At 40.6% G+C, this 21,116-nt stretch overlaps 1 protein-coding gene across 2 annotated transcripts in view; it reads left to right on the top strand.

The window, feature by feature from the left end:
• The first annotated feature begins 5,168 nt into the window (after positions 1-5,168).
• The window catches only part of LOC143134922 (tumor necrosis factor alpha-induced protein 2-like), a 177,683-nt gene continuing 161,735 nt past the window's right edge, over positions 5,169-21,116 (top strand). For both annotated transcript variants that reach the window (XM_076295646.1, XM_076295650.1), the window contains exon 1: positions 5,169-5,406. The gene's annotated coding sequence lies outside the window, so the exon portion shown is untranslated. The remainder of the gene's footprint in view (positions 5,407-21,116) is intronic.

The following is a 21,116-nucleotide window of genomic DNA, read 5'->3' on the forward strand; positions in this document are numbered from 1 at the left end:
ATGCTAGCATGCTAACTATGCTAACAATGTGACTTAGCTAATCATTTTTAGTAATTTTGCTAAAAATGCTAGCTAGCATGTTAACTTGCTAGCATGCTAACTATGTTAACCATGTGACTTAGCTAATCATTTTTAGTAGTTATGCTAACTATGCTAATTAGCATGCTAACATGTTTGCATGCTAATTATGTTAACCATGTTACTTAGCTAACCTAGCTAATCATTTTTAACAGTTTTGTTAAAAATGCTAACTAGCATGCTAAGATGCTAGCATGCTAACTATGCTAACCATGAGACTTAGCTAACCTAGCTAATCATTTTTAGCAGTTTTGTTAAAAATGCTAACAATGTTAGCAATGCTAACATGCTAACATTGTTAACCATGCTAACTAGCTACAGTGGGTAGGAGTCATAGTTGATGAAAAGTGATGACATAGTTGATGACAAGTTAAAAGTTGTTGATAGACAGCTAGTGAATGTATATAGTTTAAAAGTTTAAAAGTTGAATGTAGATAGTTTAAAAGTTGTTGATAGACAGCTAGTTTAATAGATAGATAGTTTAATGATAGTTTAAATGTAGACCGTTTAAAAGTTGAATGTAAAACGTTCAGTAGTTTAATGGGTTACATTGTTTAACAGTGGATTATTGTAGTGAGGACTTTTATTTTGAAACAGTTTTGGGCAGAAACAATGCTAATTTTGAGGTTTTGGTACGATACTTCGACATTTCTAATCTGGCAACACTGGTACTCTCCAAGCAGCCATTCAAAAACACTGTGTAGCCCCACACACACATGCATTACACCACACACACACACTCACATACATTACATCACACACACACACTCACATGCATTACATCACACACACACTCACATGCATTACATCACACACACACACACATGCTTTACATCACACACACACATATATACACACACACACACACACACATATATACACACACACACTACAGATGTGGGCACTGTACTCAGTGGGAACTACAGATGTGGGCACTGTACTCAGTGGGATCTACAGATGTGGGATCTACAGATGTGGGCACCGTACTCAGTGGGATCTATAGATGTGGGATCTACAGATGTGGGCACTGTACTCAGTGGGAACTACAGATGTGGGAACTACAGATGTGGGCACTGTACTCAGTGGGATCTACAGGTGTGGGCACTGTACTCAGTGCAGTTTTACACACAAAACCAAGACTTTTAATCATCCTCGCACAGGAAAATTGTTCCATATTAAAGCCGTCATATCTTGTAACACAAACAGTGTAATCTGCATGCTCAGATACCCATGCGGGTTGGCCTATATCGGCAAGACAACCATGACAATAGAAGCCCAGTAGCATTGCACTTTACACAGGCCACATAATGTATCATCTTTTTAAATAAAAAGGAATTGAACAAATAAAACCAGCTAGCCGTGAGGGTGATGTGTGTGTTGTCTATCATGTGTGATGTGTGTGTGGTCTATCATGTGTGATGTGTGTGTGGTCTATCATGTGTGATGTGTGTGTGTGGTCTATGTGTGTGATGTATGTGTGGTCTATCATGTGTGGTGTGTGGTCTATGTGTGTGTGTGCATATGTGTGTGTGTGTGTGATGTGTGGTCTATCATGTGTGTGGTGTGTGGTCTATGTGTGTGTGTCAGTGGCGATTGCTGCTCTTTGGAACAGGGGAAGCTCTGATAAAAATGGTAAATTATTAAATTAATATTATTAAGGTGCTATATTGTTCTTTGAGGGCAAAAAGTATCCCAAACAGTAGGCTATAGAGTTGGCATGGCAGACATGGCATGTAGCCTACACACGCTACCTAATTTAGCCTAAATACACAACTGGAACAAAAGCAAGTCACAAACTCTGTAACTCCACATTACGGATTTTATTTACAGTATGCTATTTACAAAGACAAATAGAAACCGACTGTATTGCTCCCAAATTATGAGAATTTGAGCTGCAACTTGCCTTGTCTCTCGGCTTCACCTGCCAAGACTAACGTTAACGCATCCCTGCCTTGAACTTGAACCACTTCCTGTCAGATCGCGACATATGCTGTCAATCAAAAAGAGTCCAGCCTCTATAACGGTTCCTCCAATCATCATACAGAAGCTCGGCGTCCGGGCCATCCCACTGTCCCATTCACTCCCAGAGACGCCGGGCTTCCCTGGAAATTACGATTTTGTGGCGCTTGTCCAATAAACGTGTAGCTTTTCTGCACTGAAATCAGCCCACTCTGTAGTGCCATTGAAAGCCAGTGAAGCCGAGCGTCTATGGGTTTTTTGCATGGTTTTTTGATAGATCGTGTTGTTACAGCAATGTATTACGGGTGCGAAATCACGATAAATGACCGGCAAAACCTTATTGCTGAACAAACTAGCCATGAAGTTGAAAAATTTTTCAGCATGTTCTAGTTGGAATAGTAGGCTAGAAGCTAATGTAATAGTGTTATTTGATGCGATTTTCCGTGATATTTTAGAGGAGGCTGAGCTTCCCCTGTAGTCTTAGAGCAATCGCCTCTGGTGTGTGTGTGTGTGTGTGTGTGCTGTGTGGTCTATCTCGTCTATTAGCTCGAATTGTCCACCCTCAAGTGTGAGGCTATGAATACAACTAGTCAGCAATGTCCGTCAAACCAGGCCCTTTATGTTTTTGTATATTGGCAGATTATACTGTATATGCATCTTTTTATATATGGGTAGATTTTTGTACAAATACATTTCCATTATGGGTGGTTCACTTATTTGTACATGTCTATAATTATATATTTATATATTCATATATTTATATTATCTGTGCAATATGCTGAATCCTGAGGTGCAATATGAAGATGTAGGATTGATTTGATCTGCAACTGAATTGTACGTGTAATATGCTACTGTAACGCCGGTTCAGCCTGCGCTGCCCTCTCGGCCAATAGCACGCCTCTCTGTCCCGTCGGCCAATAGCACGCCTCTCTGTCCCGTCGGCCAATAGCACGCCTCTCTGTCCCGTCGGCCAATAGCACGCCTCTCTGTCCCGTCGGCTGCGCAGCCCTCTCTGTCCCGTCGGCCAATAGCACGCCTCTCTGTCCCGTCGGCCAATAGCAGCCCTCTCTGTCCCGTCGGCCAATAGCACGCCTCTCTGTCCCGTCGGCTGCGTCGACCACGCCCACTCCAGTCCTGCGCCGCTTCGCCGGAGTTCTAAGCACCTGCAGTCTAGCAACTAACTAGCCACTGGCTTTCAAAATTACCCTGTCTCCCTCGCCTCAGCGTGAGGTATTGTTTCTCTTGGAACTTACTAAGCCGTGTGACTATAGCAGTATTGCAAGATTGATGACTTTATTGTTCTTTGACCTTGTTCCGTACCCCAACTTCGATTCTTGGACCTGCGATTTTGGATTATTTGCCTTACCTGTGAAACCGTGTATGACCTGGATTGTGTACCTTCTGACCCCGACTCTTGGACTTGTGTTAATTGGATTGTTAGCCCTTTACCTGTGAAACTGTGTATGACCTGGATTGTGTTACTGGATTGTGCCACTGGATTTGCCCTTTGCCTATAAACGTCTTCTCCGCATCTGTCTCTCCCTCGTATTCATCACAGCTATTTATTATCCCATGTAAATTAAAATTCATTCACGTGATTTGCTGATAATAATAATAATACCTTCGACTTATATAGCGCCTTTCATGGTACCCAAGGTCGCTTTACAACACATGGATGGGGGGACCTCACTAGTAACCACCACCAATGTGTAGCACCCACCTGGGTGATGCACGGCAGCCATTATGCGCCAGAACGCTCACCACACACCAGCTTGACCCCAGTGAGTCAGGACCTCGGTTTAACGTCTCATCCGAAGGACGGCATCTCCTACAGTGCAGTGTCCCCGTCACAGCACTGGGGCATTGGGATCGATCTTTTTTGGCCAGAGTGAAGAATGCCACCTACCAACACCACTTCCTGCAGCAACCTAGTTTTCCAAATAGGTCTCCCATCCAAGTACTAACCAGGCCCACACCTGCTTAGCTTCAGTAATTCAGCTAAGACAAGGTATCCATTGGTCTGGCTGCTGCTAGTCAAGAGACTTTATCAATCAGACTAAAGGAGATGCGTTAATACTCCTGCTTGTATGTGACACAATAATATGGAATGTGCTGTGATTAATTATTGCTTGTTAACACCACCACCAGGGTGATCATGTGATCCCCTGAATTGTATATGTATGGGTGTGTTTCATTATGTTCTCATGTCTGATGAAGGGCTTACATCACACACACACACACACACACACACACGTCTGATGAAGGGCTCACGCCCGAAATGCCACCAGTAAAAATACGATTGAGAGCTGCTGGTGTGGCGGACTTCCTTTATTTAATTTAATTACGTCCATTTCGCCCAGCACCCATTTTTAGAACTTGGATGTGCGTGCTATTGTTATGATTGTTATTGCTATTGTGCTATTGTGCGTGCTTTAGTGTGTGTGAGTGTGTGTGCGTGCTTTAGTGTTATTCCACATCTGCAGCATCACCACCATCTCACACACCACCTACACACTCTGATGTCACATCTCACACACACTCTGATGTCACCCCTTACACACTCTGATGTCACATCTCACACACTCTGATGTCACATCTCACACACACACTCTGATGCCACACCACTTACACAATCTGATATCACATGTCACACACTCTGATGTCACATCTCACACACTGATGTCTGCATTGATAACTGTGGAGAAACAGGGGACAGCCGTGGCCTACTGGTTAGCGTTTCGGACTTGTAACCGGAGGGTTGCCGGTTCGAACCCCGACCAGTAGGCACGGCTGAAGTGTCCTTGAGCAAGGCACCTAACCCTTCACTGCTCCCCGAGCGCCGCTGTTGATGCAGGCAGCTCACTGCGCCGGGATTAGTGTGTGCTTCACCTCACTGTGTGTTCACTGTGTGCTGAGTGTGTTTCACTAATTCACGGATTGGGATAAATGCAGAGACCAAATTTCCCTCACAAGATCAAAAGAGTATATATACTTATATATACAGACCTCACGGGATCAAAAGAGTATATATACTTATACGTATACAACCGGAAGATCCGGTTCTGACTTGCACAGACTTGTTAGACACCACTTGACGTGAGGGAGCTACTTTCTCTTTTGAGCAGTGTGTGTGTGTGAGTGAGTGTGAGTGTGTGTGTGTGATCCTGAGCACCTGGCGACTACTCTTTCAGAGAGAGCAGGAAAAAAACGAGGGATTGATGTCTGTGAGGAAGAAGAAGATGAGAATAGAGGGAGGAGAGGAGAAGGAGAGGAAGAGAGGCTTGTTGGTCTCTTTTCGTAGTCTCAGGAAGAACTCATTAGCGCCCACCGAGGGAGGACAGGCCAGCTCCTTACCGAGGACAAGCCACGGTCAGCTTCTCATGTGTGTGTGTGTGTGTGTGTGTGTGTGTGTGTGTGCCTCCCTACTGACAAGCCACGGTCAGCTTCTCATGTGTGTGTGTGTGTGTGTGTGTGTGTGTGCCTCCCTACTGAGGACAAGCCATGGTCAGCTTCTCGTGTGTGTGTGTGTGTGTATGTTATATGCTGGGGAGTTTAAGTGTAATGTTAGCCAGAGGTTAATACTATATATCTGCTGTGTTCGTGTGTGTTTGTGTGTGTGTATGCAAGGTCATGTACATATGATCAGAATTTTGTAGTCAGAATTAAGAATCATTCAAGAATTTGCATTTTAGTCGTTAAGCTGCCGATTTAATCCAAAACGATTGACAGAGCTTTCAATTAACCACATTATAATCAATAGAGCTTTCAATGAGCCACATTATAATCAATAGAGCTTTCAATGAACCACATCATAATCAATAGAGCTTTCAATTAAACACATTATAATCAATAGAGCTTTCAATTAACCACATTATAATCCATAGAGCATTCAATTAACCGCATTATAATCAATAGGCCAAAACATTATGTGTGTTTTACAATATCTGTGCCTGCGTTTCCAAATTCAAGTCCAGTGCAGAACTGAACAAGAGAATCATAAGGCTACGTATTTTGAAGTTCCGGTGTGTGAGAAACTTGCCAAAATATCTTAAATCTCAAGCATGCAGCTAATAAGGAAATATAATTCTTATTTAGACTAGGTGAACTTCTCCCCACTGTGGAATGCAGAAAGTGATGCTACAAGGAAGGGAATTCAAACACACATACCTGACCATCTATTGTTGTCATTGTGGTTCATCGAGATATCTGTATTCTTTCTGTTAGGGCTGTATTTTGGGCACCAGCGCATGGTGTAAAGTTCGTTATTCACCCGCGCAAAGTTTAATTCGGTATTTTGCACGTTTATTTTAAAAAAATTGCGCTTAGGGGTGTGGCTATTAACAACCTAGGGAGGGGCCTGGCGTGTTGTCTAAAAATCGCTATCATACACCACCTAAACCTGGTCAGAAGTCAATGGCGAGTTGTTCATATGCTATTTTAAGAGCGCACGTCAACAGTCATATTGGCAGGTGCATGCACCATCCTTCTATCATTCATGAACGCACACCAGCGCATGTCCATGCAAAGCATTACAAATTGCATGATTACAATGGGAAACATAATTAGAATAAAGTAGGGCTGTCAATCGATTAAAAAAAATAATCTAATTAATTACATAGTCTGTGATTTATTAATCTAAATTAATCGCATATATAATTTTTATTTATTTTTAAATAAATCATTGATTAATCAGCATTAGTGACATTAAAGTTCAAAAACTCTTTTATTATTATTTTCACTGTTCAAATAATTGCCATAATAATCTATGATTGCTGTAATAATCTATGCTGAGGAAATAAATTCTAAAGTGCTTCGGGAAGAAGTTTTTTTTCACATACAAGGCATTTCAGGCCACAGATATAACCTAGGGGACACAATGAAAATAAATTAACACTCCCCTCAATGTCAACACTTATTTCTTTGCATTGATGTGCGACTGTAGAGTTGATGAACTCCGGTGCAGAGGACTTTATTTGCAACACTTTATTTTCTATCAACACCATCAGGCCGTTTTTTAAAAGTAAATGTTCCAATCAATGATCCAGGCAGCACGTTTTCTTCTCTCTCCTTCATTTTACAGTCTAATTTTTACTGACTAGAACGGCTCGGGGTCAAAGGTCATACGGAATCGATTAATCTGCACTAATTTTTTTAAACAGTTATTTTTTCTCAAATTAATTAATCGAAATTAATCAGTTATTTTGACAGCCCTAGAATAAAGATATTACGAAATACTGTAGGCTACATCTCATGATGAGTAGTTATTCACCATCATTTGCAAATTGGTAATGACGGTTAAAAGTGATTAGGGGAGAGGCGAGAGACACGTATGGAGCACAGCTGAAGACGCACTGTCACGAGATATAAGCAACTCCTCTGCAGGATAAATGTTGTTTTATTCAGTCATTTGATCAACATTAGGGTAAGTGTTGTATGTATGTTGTAAGTATGTTTTCGGTGGTAACCCATTGTCAGTCAATAGTGAAAGTAACTGCATATTACTGTCTTGTCGTTGACTGACTCCTTGGTAAAGTTAGTTTCACTTTGCCAATGAGTTCAAATAATACACGAGTGCAAATGCATGAAGGCTATGCTAGGTTTTAGTAAAGCATGGTTTAAGAATTACTATTCCATACGGTCTCGCAAGCAGCCTCCTTCAAATGCGCCGTTGAATGCCAAAATACCGATGCATTTATTATGACCGCCGCGCAGCGAAGCGGCGGTCATATAGGTTTAGTCAGAATTTTTTTTTTTCTTTTTCTTTTTCGCATGCCCAAATTTCCGTCAATGATTACCGGGACACTGAAAGACCGGGGTACACGAAACTTGGTGGGCTCGAAAATTAAAAAGCAAAAAATTAGGTGTTTTCATCACAATATCTCTGGCTGACAAGGTCAAAACTGCACGAAATTAAAAGTGTAGGATCATTATGACACCCTCCGAATGCATGCCAAGTTTTGTGTACTTTCGTTCATGGGGGGCCTTACAATAAAATAATTTATGTGTACATTTAGTGACGTACACCAACAAGGATTCCCGGGACACTGAAAGACCGGGGTACACAAAACTTGGTGGGCATGTACCCCCACATGGATAGCATGGAACCGTCGTTTTTCGTTTTGATCTGTAGCCCCCCCGCTGGACTGGACCCCCCGAAAGGAGGGTAGGGCAGACACAGTTCTCTGTGAATATCTTGAGAACTGTAGGGCCTAGGATGACCATTTTTTTCCGTATGTTTGCCTCCAGGGGTCATGTTAACCCATTTCATGTGCACACATGTGCACAAACAGATACACACACACACACACATACATTCACAGTAATCATACGTATGACACATACTCACACAGTAGACATATGTACTCTTGCATGCACAGGCACATACACAGGCACACACACAAGCACGCACACACACCCACACACACACACACACTCACACACACACACACACCCACACACATAACATAAACATAACACAAACAATCAAGAATTTCTCAGAATTATGAATAGGCAAGATGGAGGTGGGGTTGTATAAAAATAAATTTTACATGTGAAATCTATGAACTAATCATGTTTTGGTACTTGTTGTCTAGCAGATACCAGTGAGAATTGAGTGTGGATAATGCAATTTAGTGAGACAGTTAGAATCATATAGGCCTTTCAGCGTGATTTCTTTTTGTGGAAAAAATGTGCTGGACTGGGCGGCGGTCATATTTTGTACCGCTCTGCGGTACATCTAGTTTGACATATCGCACGTTGCGCCGTTAAAGGGAATGACAGATGTCATTCTCATTGGTTTAAAATGATGTTACGCCCCAAACACACCCATATGACTGATTAAAAAACCTAGGAACACCTTGTTGCGCCATGCGCTCCACGTTTGATAACGAAACCCCTCCCAATGTGAACTGGACATCCTACTAAATTTGAATAGACTTTTGACGAGTGACAATGCACTTTAGAATGTCATAATAGGGCCCTTAAAGATTGGCATAGAGACAGTAGGACTGGTTTCGATTGTCAGTGCTCCTTGCTCAGTTAACTTGCACAAGTGAACTTGCACAGGTGAACTTGCACAGGTGAATGTGCACAGGTGAACTTGTTCGTCTCTACCTGTGTACGTCTTCACACAAGGAGGGCTTCACACCAGGGCTGACACTTCAGCAATACCCTTTACTGAAATACTGTGACTTCATTGAACACGGCTGTTCTCTAGCTGATTGTGATTAGCGTAAACCATTGTAGCATAATTACCAATTATTCGTTACACTACACTTGTGTGTTCACTACACTTGTGTGTTCATTGTGAGATCATAGGCTATAAGGCTACATCTTGATTAAATTCAAAGCTAATTTTCATAGCCTAGAACAGCGGTTCCCAAATGTATTATTATTATTATTATTTTTTCCCGCGGACCACCTTCTCCATCCTGACTTGGCTCGCGTACCCCCACCACCCGACACATAAAAAAGTAACACATTGTATTGATGCATTCCAGTCATCGTGTTTAATTAGTCACCCTACATCAGGGGTATTCAATTAATCTTCAGCGAGGTCCAGTTACGGAAAATTTCCTCAAGCAAAGGTCCGGAGCATCATAATGTTTAACGTGCGTGTTTAGGCTATGTATATGTATGTATGTATGTATAGGATGGATGGATGGAGCCTAGTTGTAGATAGATAGATAGATAGATACTTTATTGATCCCCAAGGGGAAATTCAAGAAATAGAAGATTGTAGGCCTAGGCCTATGTTTAATGTGAAATAAAATAAGTAGCCTAAAAGGCAACAGTCGAAATGAGGAGAAATAAGGCAAGATAAGAGTAGCCTAATTGGGGAGAAAAACTGAGTAGCCTTGGCTATTTTTAAGATCTTAACGTGAACTTAAAATAAAATTTGAGCTGAGGATGGATATTCCACAGCTGGTTCCTTGAACCCATTAATCAGCAAGTTTAATTTAATTTTTTTAGTTTTTTTTATGTTGACCCGAAATCCTGGAAACCCAGGAATATCATGTTGTTGGGCAGTGAATGCATGTAGGCTTAACTAGATTGTGGTGGATCAATCATATTGCCTTCTTAAATCGTAAAATATTCTGTGGTCTCAGTTCACTGTTGAATGGGCCTAGCCTACCCTATGCTTGCTCAAAATATATGCTTTGTCTAGTAGAGGTGCTTCAAATTGGCGCTTAAAATCGCCTGTCTCAGAATAGAAGAGGTCCAGGGCAATTCCGCGCAAAAACTGTCACATCCATAAACGAGGCTGAACTTGGCACCACTTTCGTTTCCGCGGGGGAAGACCACTTTCAGATCGCGGGGGAGTTAAGTTTCCGTTCCACCGAAAAATAATGCAATTTTCTACCTCGTCCACAAGGGGCCAGTGTTGACCGCAAATCCGCGATAACACAGGCATGTGCCTGTTGCAGATGAACAGGCATTGTTCACAGACGTTCAAAAGCCTGTATATATTTTTTCTGTTGATTCCACTGCCGAATGTTTTGACAAATGTTGCCTTTTGTGTTCTATTAAATAATTTGGTAATTTAGAGGGGGGGGGGGGGGGTTATGTAGAGGGTGGCAGATTATGTAGTTTTTTCTTTATTTTCTGTGCTGGATCTTTTGATGTGTTATGTTTTTTTCTATTAAATAATTTTGTTCATTTTACACTTGGGGGGGGGGGGGGGGGGGGGGGTGGTGGTATGTAGTTGGTAGCAGATTTTGAAGTTTTTCTACAGTAAATGTATTCCTTACGGCCTACATGTCATTTTGCATCGGACTTTTCAACACATTCTGAAACTACACTCTCTCCTCTTTCCAATGACACCCCACTTGTGAAATTCTATGGTTGAAAATGCCCTTTTTTGCCCCTCTGAAAATATAATATGTATTTGTGAAATTGCAGAATTTCAACACTTGAACAGGGACAGATATCCCATGTAGGATTTTGCAAGGGATCTTTCACCACATTCTGAAACTACACTTCCTCCCCTTTCCAATGACATCCCACTTGTGAAATTCTATGGTGGAAAATTGGATATTTAGCCCCTCTAAAAACAGTATATATTTTGTGAAATTGCAGAATTTCAACACTAGAACAGCGACTGATGTCCCATGAAGGATTTTGCAAGGCATCTTTCACCACATTCTGAAACTACACCTCCTCCCCTTTCCAATGACACCCCACTTGTGAAATTCTATGGTAGAAAATGCCCTTTTTTGCCCCTCTGAAAATACAGTATATATTTGTGAAATTGCAGAATTTCAACACTTGAACAGCGACTGATGTCCCATGAAGGATTTTGCAAGGGATCTTTCACCACATTCTGAAACTACACCTCCTCCCCTTTCCAATGACACCCCACTTGTGAAATTCTATGGTGGACAATTGCATATTTAGCCCCTCTGAAAATATAATATGTATTTGTGAAATTGCAGAATTTCAGCACTTGAACAGGGACAGATAGCCCATGAAGGATTTTGCAAGGGATCTTTCACCACATTCTGAAACTACACCTCCCCTTTCCAATGACACCCCACTTGTGAAATTCTATGGTTGAAAATGCCCTCTTTTGCCCCTCTGAAAATACAGTATATATTTTGGGAAATTGCAGAATTTCAACACTTGAACAGGGACATATATCCCATGAAGGATTTTGCAAGGGATGTTCCACCACATTCTGAAACTACACCTCCTCCCCTTTCCAATGACACCCCACTTGTGAAATTCTATGGTAGAAAATGCCCTTTTTTGCCCCTCTGAAAATACAGTATATATTTGTGAAATTGCAGAATTTCAACACTTGAACAGCGACTGATGTCCCATGAAGGATTTTGCAAGGGATCTTTCACCACATTCTGAAACTACACCTCCTCCCCTTTCCAATGACACCCCACTTGTGAAATTCTATGGTGGACAATTGCATATTTAGCCCCTCTGAAAATATAATATGTATTTGTGAAATTGCAGAATTTCAGCACTTGAACAGGGACAGATAGCCCATGAAGGATTTTGCAAGGGATCTTTCACCACATTCTGAAACTACACCTCCCCTTTCCAATGACACCCCACTTGTGAAATTCTATGGTTGAAAATGCCCTCTTTTGCCCCTCTGAAAATACAGTATATATTTTGGGAAATTGCAGAATTTCAACACTTGAACAGGGACATATATCCCATGAAGGATTTTGCAAGGGATGTTCCACCACATTCTGAAACTACACCTCCTCCCCTTTCCAATGACACCCCACTTGTGAAATTCTATGGTAGAAAATGCCCTTTTTTGCCCCTCTGAAAATACAGTATATATTTGTGAAATTGCAGAATTTCAACACTTGAACAGCGACTGATGTCCCATGAAGGATTTTGCAAGGGATCTTTCACCACATTCTGAAACTACACCTCCTCCCCTTTCCAATGACACCCCACTTGTGAAATTCTATGGTGGACAATTGCATATTTAGCCCCTCTGAAAATATAAGATGTATTTGTGAAATTGCAGAATTTCAGCACTTGAACAGGGACAGATAGCCCATGAAGGATTTTGCAAGGGATCTTTCACCACATTCTGAAACTACACCTCCCCTTTCCAATGACACCCCACTTGTGAAATTCTATGGTTGAAAATGCCCTCTTTTGCCCCTCTGAAAATACAGTATATATTTTGTGAAATTGCAGAATTTCAACACTTGAACAGGGACATATATCCCATGAAGGATTTTGCAAGGGATGTTCCACCACATTCTGAAACTACACTATCTCCCCTTTCCAATGACACCCCACTTGTGAAATTCTATGGTGGAAAATTGCATATTTAGCCCCTCTGAAAATACAGTATATATTTTGTGAAATTGCAGAATTTCAACACTTGAACAGGGACAGATAGCCTATGAAGGATTTTGCAAGGGATGTTCCACCACATTCTGAAATGACACCCCACTTGTGAAATTCTATGGTGGAAAATGGCCTCTTTTGCCCCTCTGAAAATACAGTATATATTTTGTGAAATTGCAGAATTTCAACACTTGAACAGGGACAGATAGCCCATGAAGGATTTTGCAAGGGATCTTTCACCACATTCTGAAACTACACTATCTCCCCTTTCCAATGACACCCCACTTGTGAAATTCTATGGTGGAAAATTGCATATTTAGCCCCTCTGAAAATACAGTATATATTTTGTTAAATTGCAGAATTTCAGCACTTGAACAGGGACAGATAGCCCATGAAGGATTTTGCAAGGGATCTTTCACCACATTCTGAAACTACACCTCCCCTTTCCAATGACACCCCACTTGTGAAATTCTATGGTTGAAAATGCCCTCTTTTGCCCCTCTGAAAATACAGTATATATTTTGTGAAATTGCAGAATTTCAACACTTGAACAGGGACATATATCCCATGAAGGATTTTGCAAGGGATGTTCCACCACATTCTGAAACTACACTTCCTCCCCTTTCCAATGATACCCCACTTGTGGAATTCTATGGTGGAAAATTGCATATTTAGCCCCTCTGAAAATACAGTATATATTTTGTGAAATTGCAGAATTTCAACACTTGAACAGGGACAGATATCCCATGAAGGATTTTGCAAGGGATCTTTAACCACATTCTGAAACTACACCTCCTCCCCTTTCCAATGACACCCCACTTGTGAAATTCTATGGTTGAAAATGCCCTTTTTTGCCCCTCTGAAAATACAGTATATATTTTGTGAAATTGCAGAATTTCAGCACTTGAACAGGGACAGATAGCCTATGAAGGATTTTGCAAGGGATATTTCACCACATTCTATAACTACTCCATCTCCTCTTTCCAATGACACCCCACTTGTGAAATTCTATGGTTGAAAATGCCCTTTTTTGCCCCTCTGAAAATACAGTATATATTTTGTGAAATTGCAGAATTTCAACACTTGAACAGGGACAGATATCCCATGAAGGATTTTGCAAGGGATGTTTCACCACATTCTGAAACTACACTATCTCCCCTTTCCAATGACACCCCACTTGTGAAATTCTATGGTGGAAAATTGCATATTTAGCCCCTCTGAAAATACAGTATATATTTTGTGAAATTGCAGAATTTCAACACTTGAACAGGGACAGATAGCCTATGAAGGATTTTGCAAGGGATGTTCCACCACATTCTGAAATGACACCCCACTTGTGAAATTCTATGGTGGAAAATTGCATATTTAGCCCCTCTGAAAATATAATATGTATTTGTGAAATTGCAGAATTTCAGCACTTGAACAGGGATAGATAGCCCATGAAGGATTTTGCAAGGGATCTTTCACCACATTCTGAAACTACACCTCCTCCCCTTTCCAATGCCACCCCACTTGTGGAATTCTATGGTGGAAAATGCCCTCTTTTGCCCCTCTGAAAATACAGTATATATTTTGTGAAATTGCAGAATTTCAACACTTGAACAGGGACAGATATCCCATGAAGGATTTTGCAAGGGATGTTTCACCACATTCTGAAACTACACTATCTCCCCTTTCCAATGACACCCCACTTGTGAAATTCTATGGTGGAAAATTGCATATTTAGCCCCTCTGAAAATACAGTATATATTTTGTGAAATTGCAGAATTTCAACACTTGAACAGGGACAGATAGCCTATGAAGGATTTTGCAAGGGATGTTCCACCACATTCTGAAATGACACCCCACTTGTGAAATTCTATGGTGGAAAATTGCATATTTAGCCCCTCTGAAAATATAATATGTATTTGTGAAATTGCAGAATTTCAGCACTTGAACAGGGATAGATAGCCCATGAAGGATTTTGCAAGGGATCTTTCACCACATTCTGAAACTACACCTCCTCCCCTTTCCAATGCCACCCCACTTGTGAAATTCTATGGTGGAAAATGGCCTCTTTTGCCCCTCTGAAAATACAGTATATATTTTGTGAAATTGCAGAATTTCAACACTTGAACAGGGACAGATAGCCCATGAAGGATTTTGCAAGGGATCTTTCACCACATTCTGAAACTACACTATCTCCCCTTTCCAATGACACCCCACTTGTGAAATTCTATGGTGGAAAATTGCATATTTAGCCCCTCTGAAAATACAGTATATATTTTGTTAAATTGCAGAATTTCAGCACTTGAACAGGGACAGATAGCCCATGAAGGATTTTGCAAGGGATCTTTCACCACATTCTGAAACTACACCTCCCCTTTCCAATGACACCCCACTTGTGAAATTCTATGGTTGAAAATGCCCTCTTTTGCCCCTCTGAAAATACAGTATATATTTTGTGAAATTGCAGAATTTCAACACTTGAACAGGGACATATATCCCATGAAGGATTTTGCAAGGGATGTTCCACCACATTCTGAAACTACACTTCCTCCCCTTTCCAATGATACCCCACTTGTGGAATTCTATGGTGGAAAATTGCATATTTAGCCCCTCTGAAAATACAGTATATATTTTGTTAAATTGCAGAATTTCAGCACTTGAACAGGGACAGATAGCCCATGAAGGATTTTGCAAGGGATCTTTCACCACATTCTGAAACTACACCTCCCCTTTCCAATGACACCCCACTTGTGAAATTCTATGGTTGAAAATGCCCTCTTTTGCCCCTCTGAAAATACAGTATATATTTTGTGAAATTGCAGAATTTCAACACTTGAACAGGGACATATATCCCATGAAGGATTTTGCAAGGGATGTTCCACCACATTCTGAAACTACACTTCCTCCCCTTTCCAATGATACCCCACTTGTGGAATTCTATGGTGGAAAATTGCATATTTAGCCCCTCTGAAAATACAGTATATATTTTGTGAAATTGCAGAATTTCAACACTTGAACAGGGACAGATATCCCATGAAGGATTTTGCAAGGGATCTTTCACCACATTCTGAAACTACACTTCCTCCCCTTTCCAATGACACCCCACTTGTGAAATTCTATGGTTGAAAATGCCCTTTTTTGCCCCTCTGAAAATACAGTATATATTTTGTGAAATTGCAGAATTTCAGCACTTGAACAGGGACAGATAGCCTATGAAGGATTTTGCAAGGGATATTTCACCACATTCTATAACTACTCCATCTCCTCTTTCCAATGACACCCCACTTGTGAAATTCTATGGTTGAAAATGCCCTTTTTTGCCCCTCTGAAAATACAGTATATATTTTGTGAAATTGCAGAATTTCAACACTTGAACAGGGACAGATATCCCATGAAGGATTTTGCAAGGGATGTTTCACCACATTCTGAAACTACACTATCTCCCCTTTCCAATGACACCCCACTTGTGAAATTCTATGGTGGAAAATTGCATATTTAGCCCCTCTGAAAATACAGTATATATTTTGTGAAATTGCAGAATTTCAACACTTGAACAGGGACAGATAGCCTATGAAGGATTTTGCAAGGGATGTTCCACCACATTCTGAAATGACACCCCACTTGTGAAATTCTATGGTGGAAAATTGCATATTTAGCCCCTCTGAAAATATAATATGTATTTGTGAAATTGCAGAATTTCAGCACTTGAACAGGGATAGATAGCCCATGAAGGATTTTGCAAGGGATCTTTCACCACATTCTGAAACTACACCTCCTCCCCTTTCCAATGCCACCCCACTTGTGAAATTCTATGGTGGAAAATGGCCTCTTTTGCCCCTCTGAAAATACAGTATATATTTTGTGAAATTGCAGAATTTCAACACTTGAACAGGGACAGATAGCCCATGAAGGATTTTGCAAGGGATCTTTCACCACATTCTGAAACTACACTATCTCCCCTTTCCAATGACACCCCACTTGTGAAATTCTATGGTGGAAAATTGCATATTTAGCCCCTCTGAAAATACAGTATATATTTTGTTAAATTGCAGAATTTCAGCACTTGAACAGGGACAGATAGCCCATGAAGGATTTTGCAAGGGATCTTTCACCACATTCTGAAACTACACCTCCCCTTTCCAATGACACCCCACTTGTGAAATTCTATGGTTGAAAATGCCCTCTTTTGCCCCTCTGAAAATACAGTATATATTTTGTGAAATTGCAGAATTTCAACACTTGAACAGGGACATATATCCCATGAAGGATTTTGCAAGGGATGTTCCACCACATTCTGAAACTACACTTCCTCCCCTTTCCAATGATACCCCACTTGTGGAATTCTATGGTGGAAAATTGCATATTTAGCCCCTCTGAAAATACAGTATATATTTTGTGAAATTGCAGAATTTCAACACTTGAACAGGGACAGATATCCCATGAAGGATTTTGCAAGGGATCTTTCACCACATTCTGAAACTACACCTCCTCCCCTTTCCAATGACACCCCACTTGTGAAATTCTATGGTTGAAAATGCCCTTTTTTGCCCCTCTGAAAATACAGTATATATTTTGTGAAATTGCAGAATTTCAGCACTTGAACAGGGACAGATAGCCTATGAAGGATTTTGCAAGGGATATTTCACCACATTCTATAACTACTCCATCTCCTCTTTCCAATGACACCCCACTTGTGAAATTCTATGGTTGAAAATGCCCTTTTTTGCCCCTCTGAAAATACAGTATATATTTTGTGAAATTGCAGAATTTCAACACTTGAACAGGGACAGATATCCCATGAAGGATTTTGCAAGGGATGTTTCACCACATTCTGAAACTACACTATCTCCCCTTTCCAATGACACCCCACTTGTGAAATTCTATGGTGGAAAATTGCATATTTAGCCCCTCTGAAAATACAGTATATATTTTGTGAAATTGCAGAATTTCAACACTTGAACAGGGACAGATAGCCTATGAAGGATTTTGCAAGGGATGTTCCACCACATTCTGAAATGACACCCCACTTGTGAAATTCTATGGTGGAAAATTGCATATTTAGCCCCTCTGAAAATACAGTATATATTTTGTTAAATTGCAGAATTTCAGCACTTGAACAGGGACAGATAGCCCATGAAGGATTTTGCAAGGGATCTTTCACCACATTCTGAAACTACACCTCCCCTTTCCAATGACACCCCACTTGTGAAATTCTATGGTTGAAAATGCCCTCTTTTGCCCCTCTGAAAATACAGTATATATTTTGTGAAATTGCAGAATTTCAACACTTGAACAGGGACATATATCCCATGAAGGATTTTGCAAGGGATGTTCCACCACATTCTGAAACTACACTTCCTCCCCTTTCCAATGATACCCCACTTGTGGAATTCTATGGTGGAAAATTGCATATTTAGCCCCTCTGAAAATACAGTATATATTTTGTGAAATTGCAGAATTTCAACACTTGAACAGGGACAGATATCCCATGAAGGATTTTGCAAGGGATCTTTCACCACATTCTGAAACTACACCTCCTCCCCTTTCCAATGACACCCCACTTGTGAAATTCTATGGTTGAAAATGCCCTTTTTTGCCCCTCTGAAAATACAGTATATATTTTGTGAAATTGCAGAATTTCAGCACTTGAACAGGGACAGATAGCCCATGAAGGATTTTGCAAGGGATCTTTCACCACATTCTGAAACTACACCTCCTCCCCTTTCCAATGCCACCCCACTTGTGAAATTCTATGGTGGAAAATGGCCTCTTTTGCCCCTCTGAAAATACAGTATATATTTTGTGAAATTGCAGAATTTCAACACTTGAACAGGGACAGATAGCCCATGAAGGATTTTGCAAGGGATCTTTCACCACATTCTGAAACTACACTATCTCCCCTTTCCAATGACACCCCACTTGTGAAATTCTATGGTGGAAAATTGCATATTTAGCCCCTCTGAAAATACAGTATATATTTTGTTAAATTGCAGAATTTCAGCACTTGAACAGGGACAGATAGCCCATGAAGGATTTTGCAAGGGATCTTTCACCACATTCTGAAACTACACCTCCCCTTTCCAATGACACCCCACTTGTGAAATTCTATGGTGGAAAATGGCCTCTTTTGCCCCTCTGAAAATACAGTATATATTTTGTGAAATTGCAGAATTTCAACACTTGAACAGGGACAGATAGCCCATGAAGGATTTTGCAAGGGATCTTTCACCACATTCTGAAACTACACTATCTCCCCTTTCCAATGACACCCCACTTGTGAAATTCTATGGTGGAAAATTGCATATTTAGCCCCTCTGAAAATACAGTATATATTTTGTTAAATTGCAGAATTTCAGCACTTGAACAGGGACAGATAGCCCATGAAGGATTTTGCAAGGGATCTTTCACCACATTCTGAAACTACACCTCCCCTTTCCAATGACACCCCACTTGTGAAATTCTATGGTTGAAAATGCCCTCTTTTGCCCCTCTGAAAATACAGTATATATTTTGTGAAATTGCAGAATTTCAACACTTGAACAGGGACATATATCCCATGAAGGATTTTGCAAGGGATGTTCCACCACATTCTGAAACTACACTTCCTCCCCTTTCCAATGATACCCCACTTGTGGAATTCTATGGTGGAAAATTGCATATTTAGCCCCTCTGAAAATACAGTATATATTTTGTGAAATTGCAGAATTTCAACACTTGAACAGGGACAGATATCCCATGAAGGATTTTGCAAGGGATCTTTCACCACATTCTGAAACTACACCTCCTCCCCTTTCCAATGACACCCCACTTGTGAAATTCTATGGTTGAAAATGCCCTTTTTTGCCCCTCTGAAAATACAGTATATATTTTGTGAAATTGCAGAATTTCAGCACTTGAACAGGGACAGATAGCCCATGAAGGATTTTGCAAGGGATCTTTCACCACATTCTGAAACTACACCTCCCCTTTCCAATGACACCCCACTTGTGAAATTCTATGGTTGAAAATGCCCTCTTTTGCCCCTCTGAAAATACAGTATATATTTTGGGAAATTGCAGAATTTCAACACTTGAACAGGGACATATATCCCATGAAGGATTTTGCAAGGGATGTTCCACCACATTCTGAAACTACACCTCCTCCCCTTTCCAATGACACCCCACTTGTGAAATTCTATGGTAGAAAATGCCCTTTTTTGCCCCTCTGAAAATACAGTATATATTTGTGAAATTGCAGAATTTCAACACTTGAACAGCGACTGATGTCCCATGAAGGATTTTGCAAGGGATCTTTCACCACATTCTGAAACTACACCTCCTCCCCTTTCCAATGACACCCCACTTGTGAAATTCTATGGTGGACAATTGCATATTTAGCCCCTCTGAAAATATAATATGTATTTGTGAAATTGCAGAATTTCAGCACTTGAACAGGGACAGATAGCCCATGAAGGATTTTGCAAGGGGTCTTTCACCACATTCTGAAACTACACCTCCCCTTTCCAATGACACCCCACTTGTGAAATTCTATGGTTGAAAATGCCCTCTTTTGCCCCTCTGAAAATACAGTATATATTTTGTGAAATTGCAGAATTTCAACACTTGAACAGGGACATATATCCCATGAAGGATTTTGCAAGGGATGTTCCACCACATTCTGAAACTACACTTCCTCCCCTTTCCAATGATACCCCACTTGTGGAATTCTATGGTGGAAAATTGCATATTTAGCCCCTCTGAAAATACAGTATATATTTTGTGAAATTGCAGAATTTCAACACTTGAACAGGGACAGATATCCCATGAAGGATTTTGCAAGGGATCTTTCACCACATTCTGAAACTACACCTCCTCCCCTTTCCAATGACACCCCACTTGTGAAATTCTATGGTTGAAAATGCCCTTTTTTGCCCCTCTGAAAATACAGTATATATTTTGTGAAATTGCAGAATTTCAGCACTTGAACAGGGACAGATAGCCTATGAAGGATTTTGCAAGGGATATTTCACCACATTCTATAACTACTCCATCTCCTCTTTCCAATGACACCCCACTTGTGAAATTCTATGGTTGAAAATGCCCTTTTTTGCCCCTCTGAAAATACAGTATATAATTGGTGAAATTGCAGAATTTCAACACTTGAACAGGGACAGATATCCCATGAAGGATTTTGCAAGGGATGTTTCACCACATTCTGAAACTACACTATCTCCCCTTTCCAATGACACCCCACTTGTGAAATTCTATGGTGGAAAATTGCAT

This window comes from Alosa pseudoharengus, unplaced genomic scaffold (genome assembly GCF_046254945.1).
Source record: "Alosa pseudoharengus isolate Yale_2024_CS ecotype anadromous, Long Island Sound unplaced genomic scaffold, YU_APseudo_1.1 YU_APseudo_1.1_scf_2, whole genome shotgun sequence".
Classification (NCBI taxonomy): Eukaryota; Metazoa; Chordata; class Actinopteri; order Clupeiformes; family Clupeidae; genus Alosa; species Alosa pseudoharengus.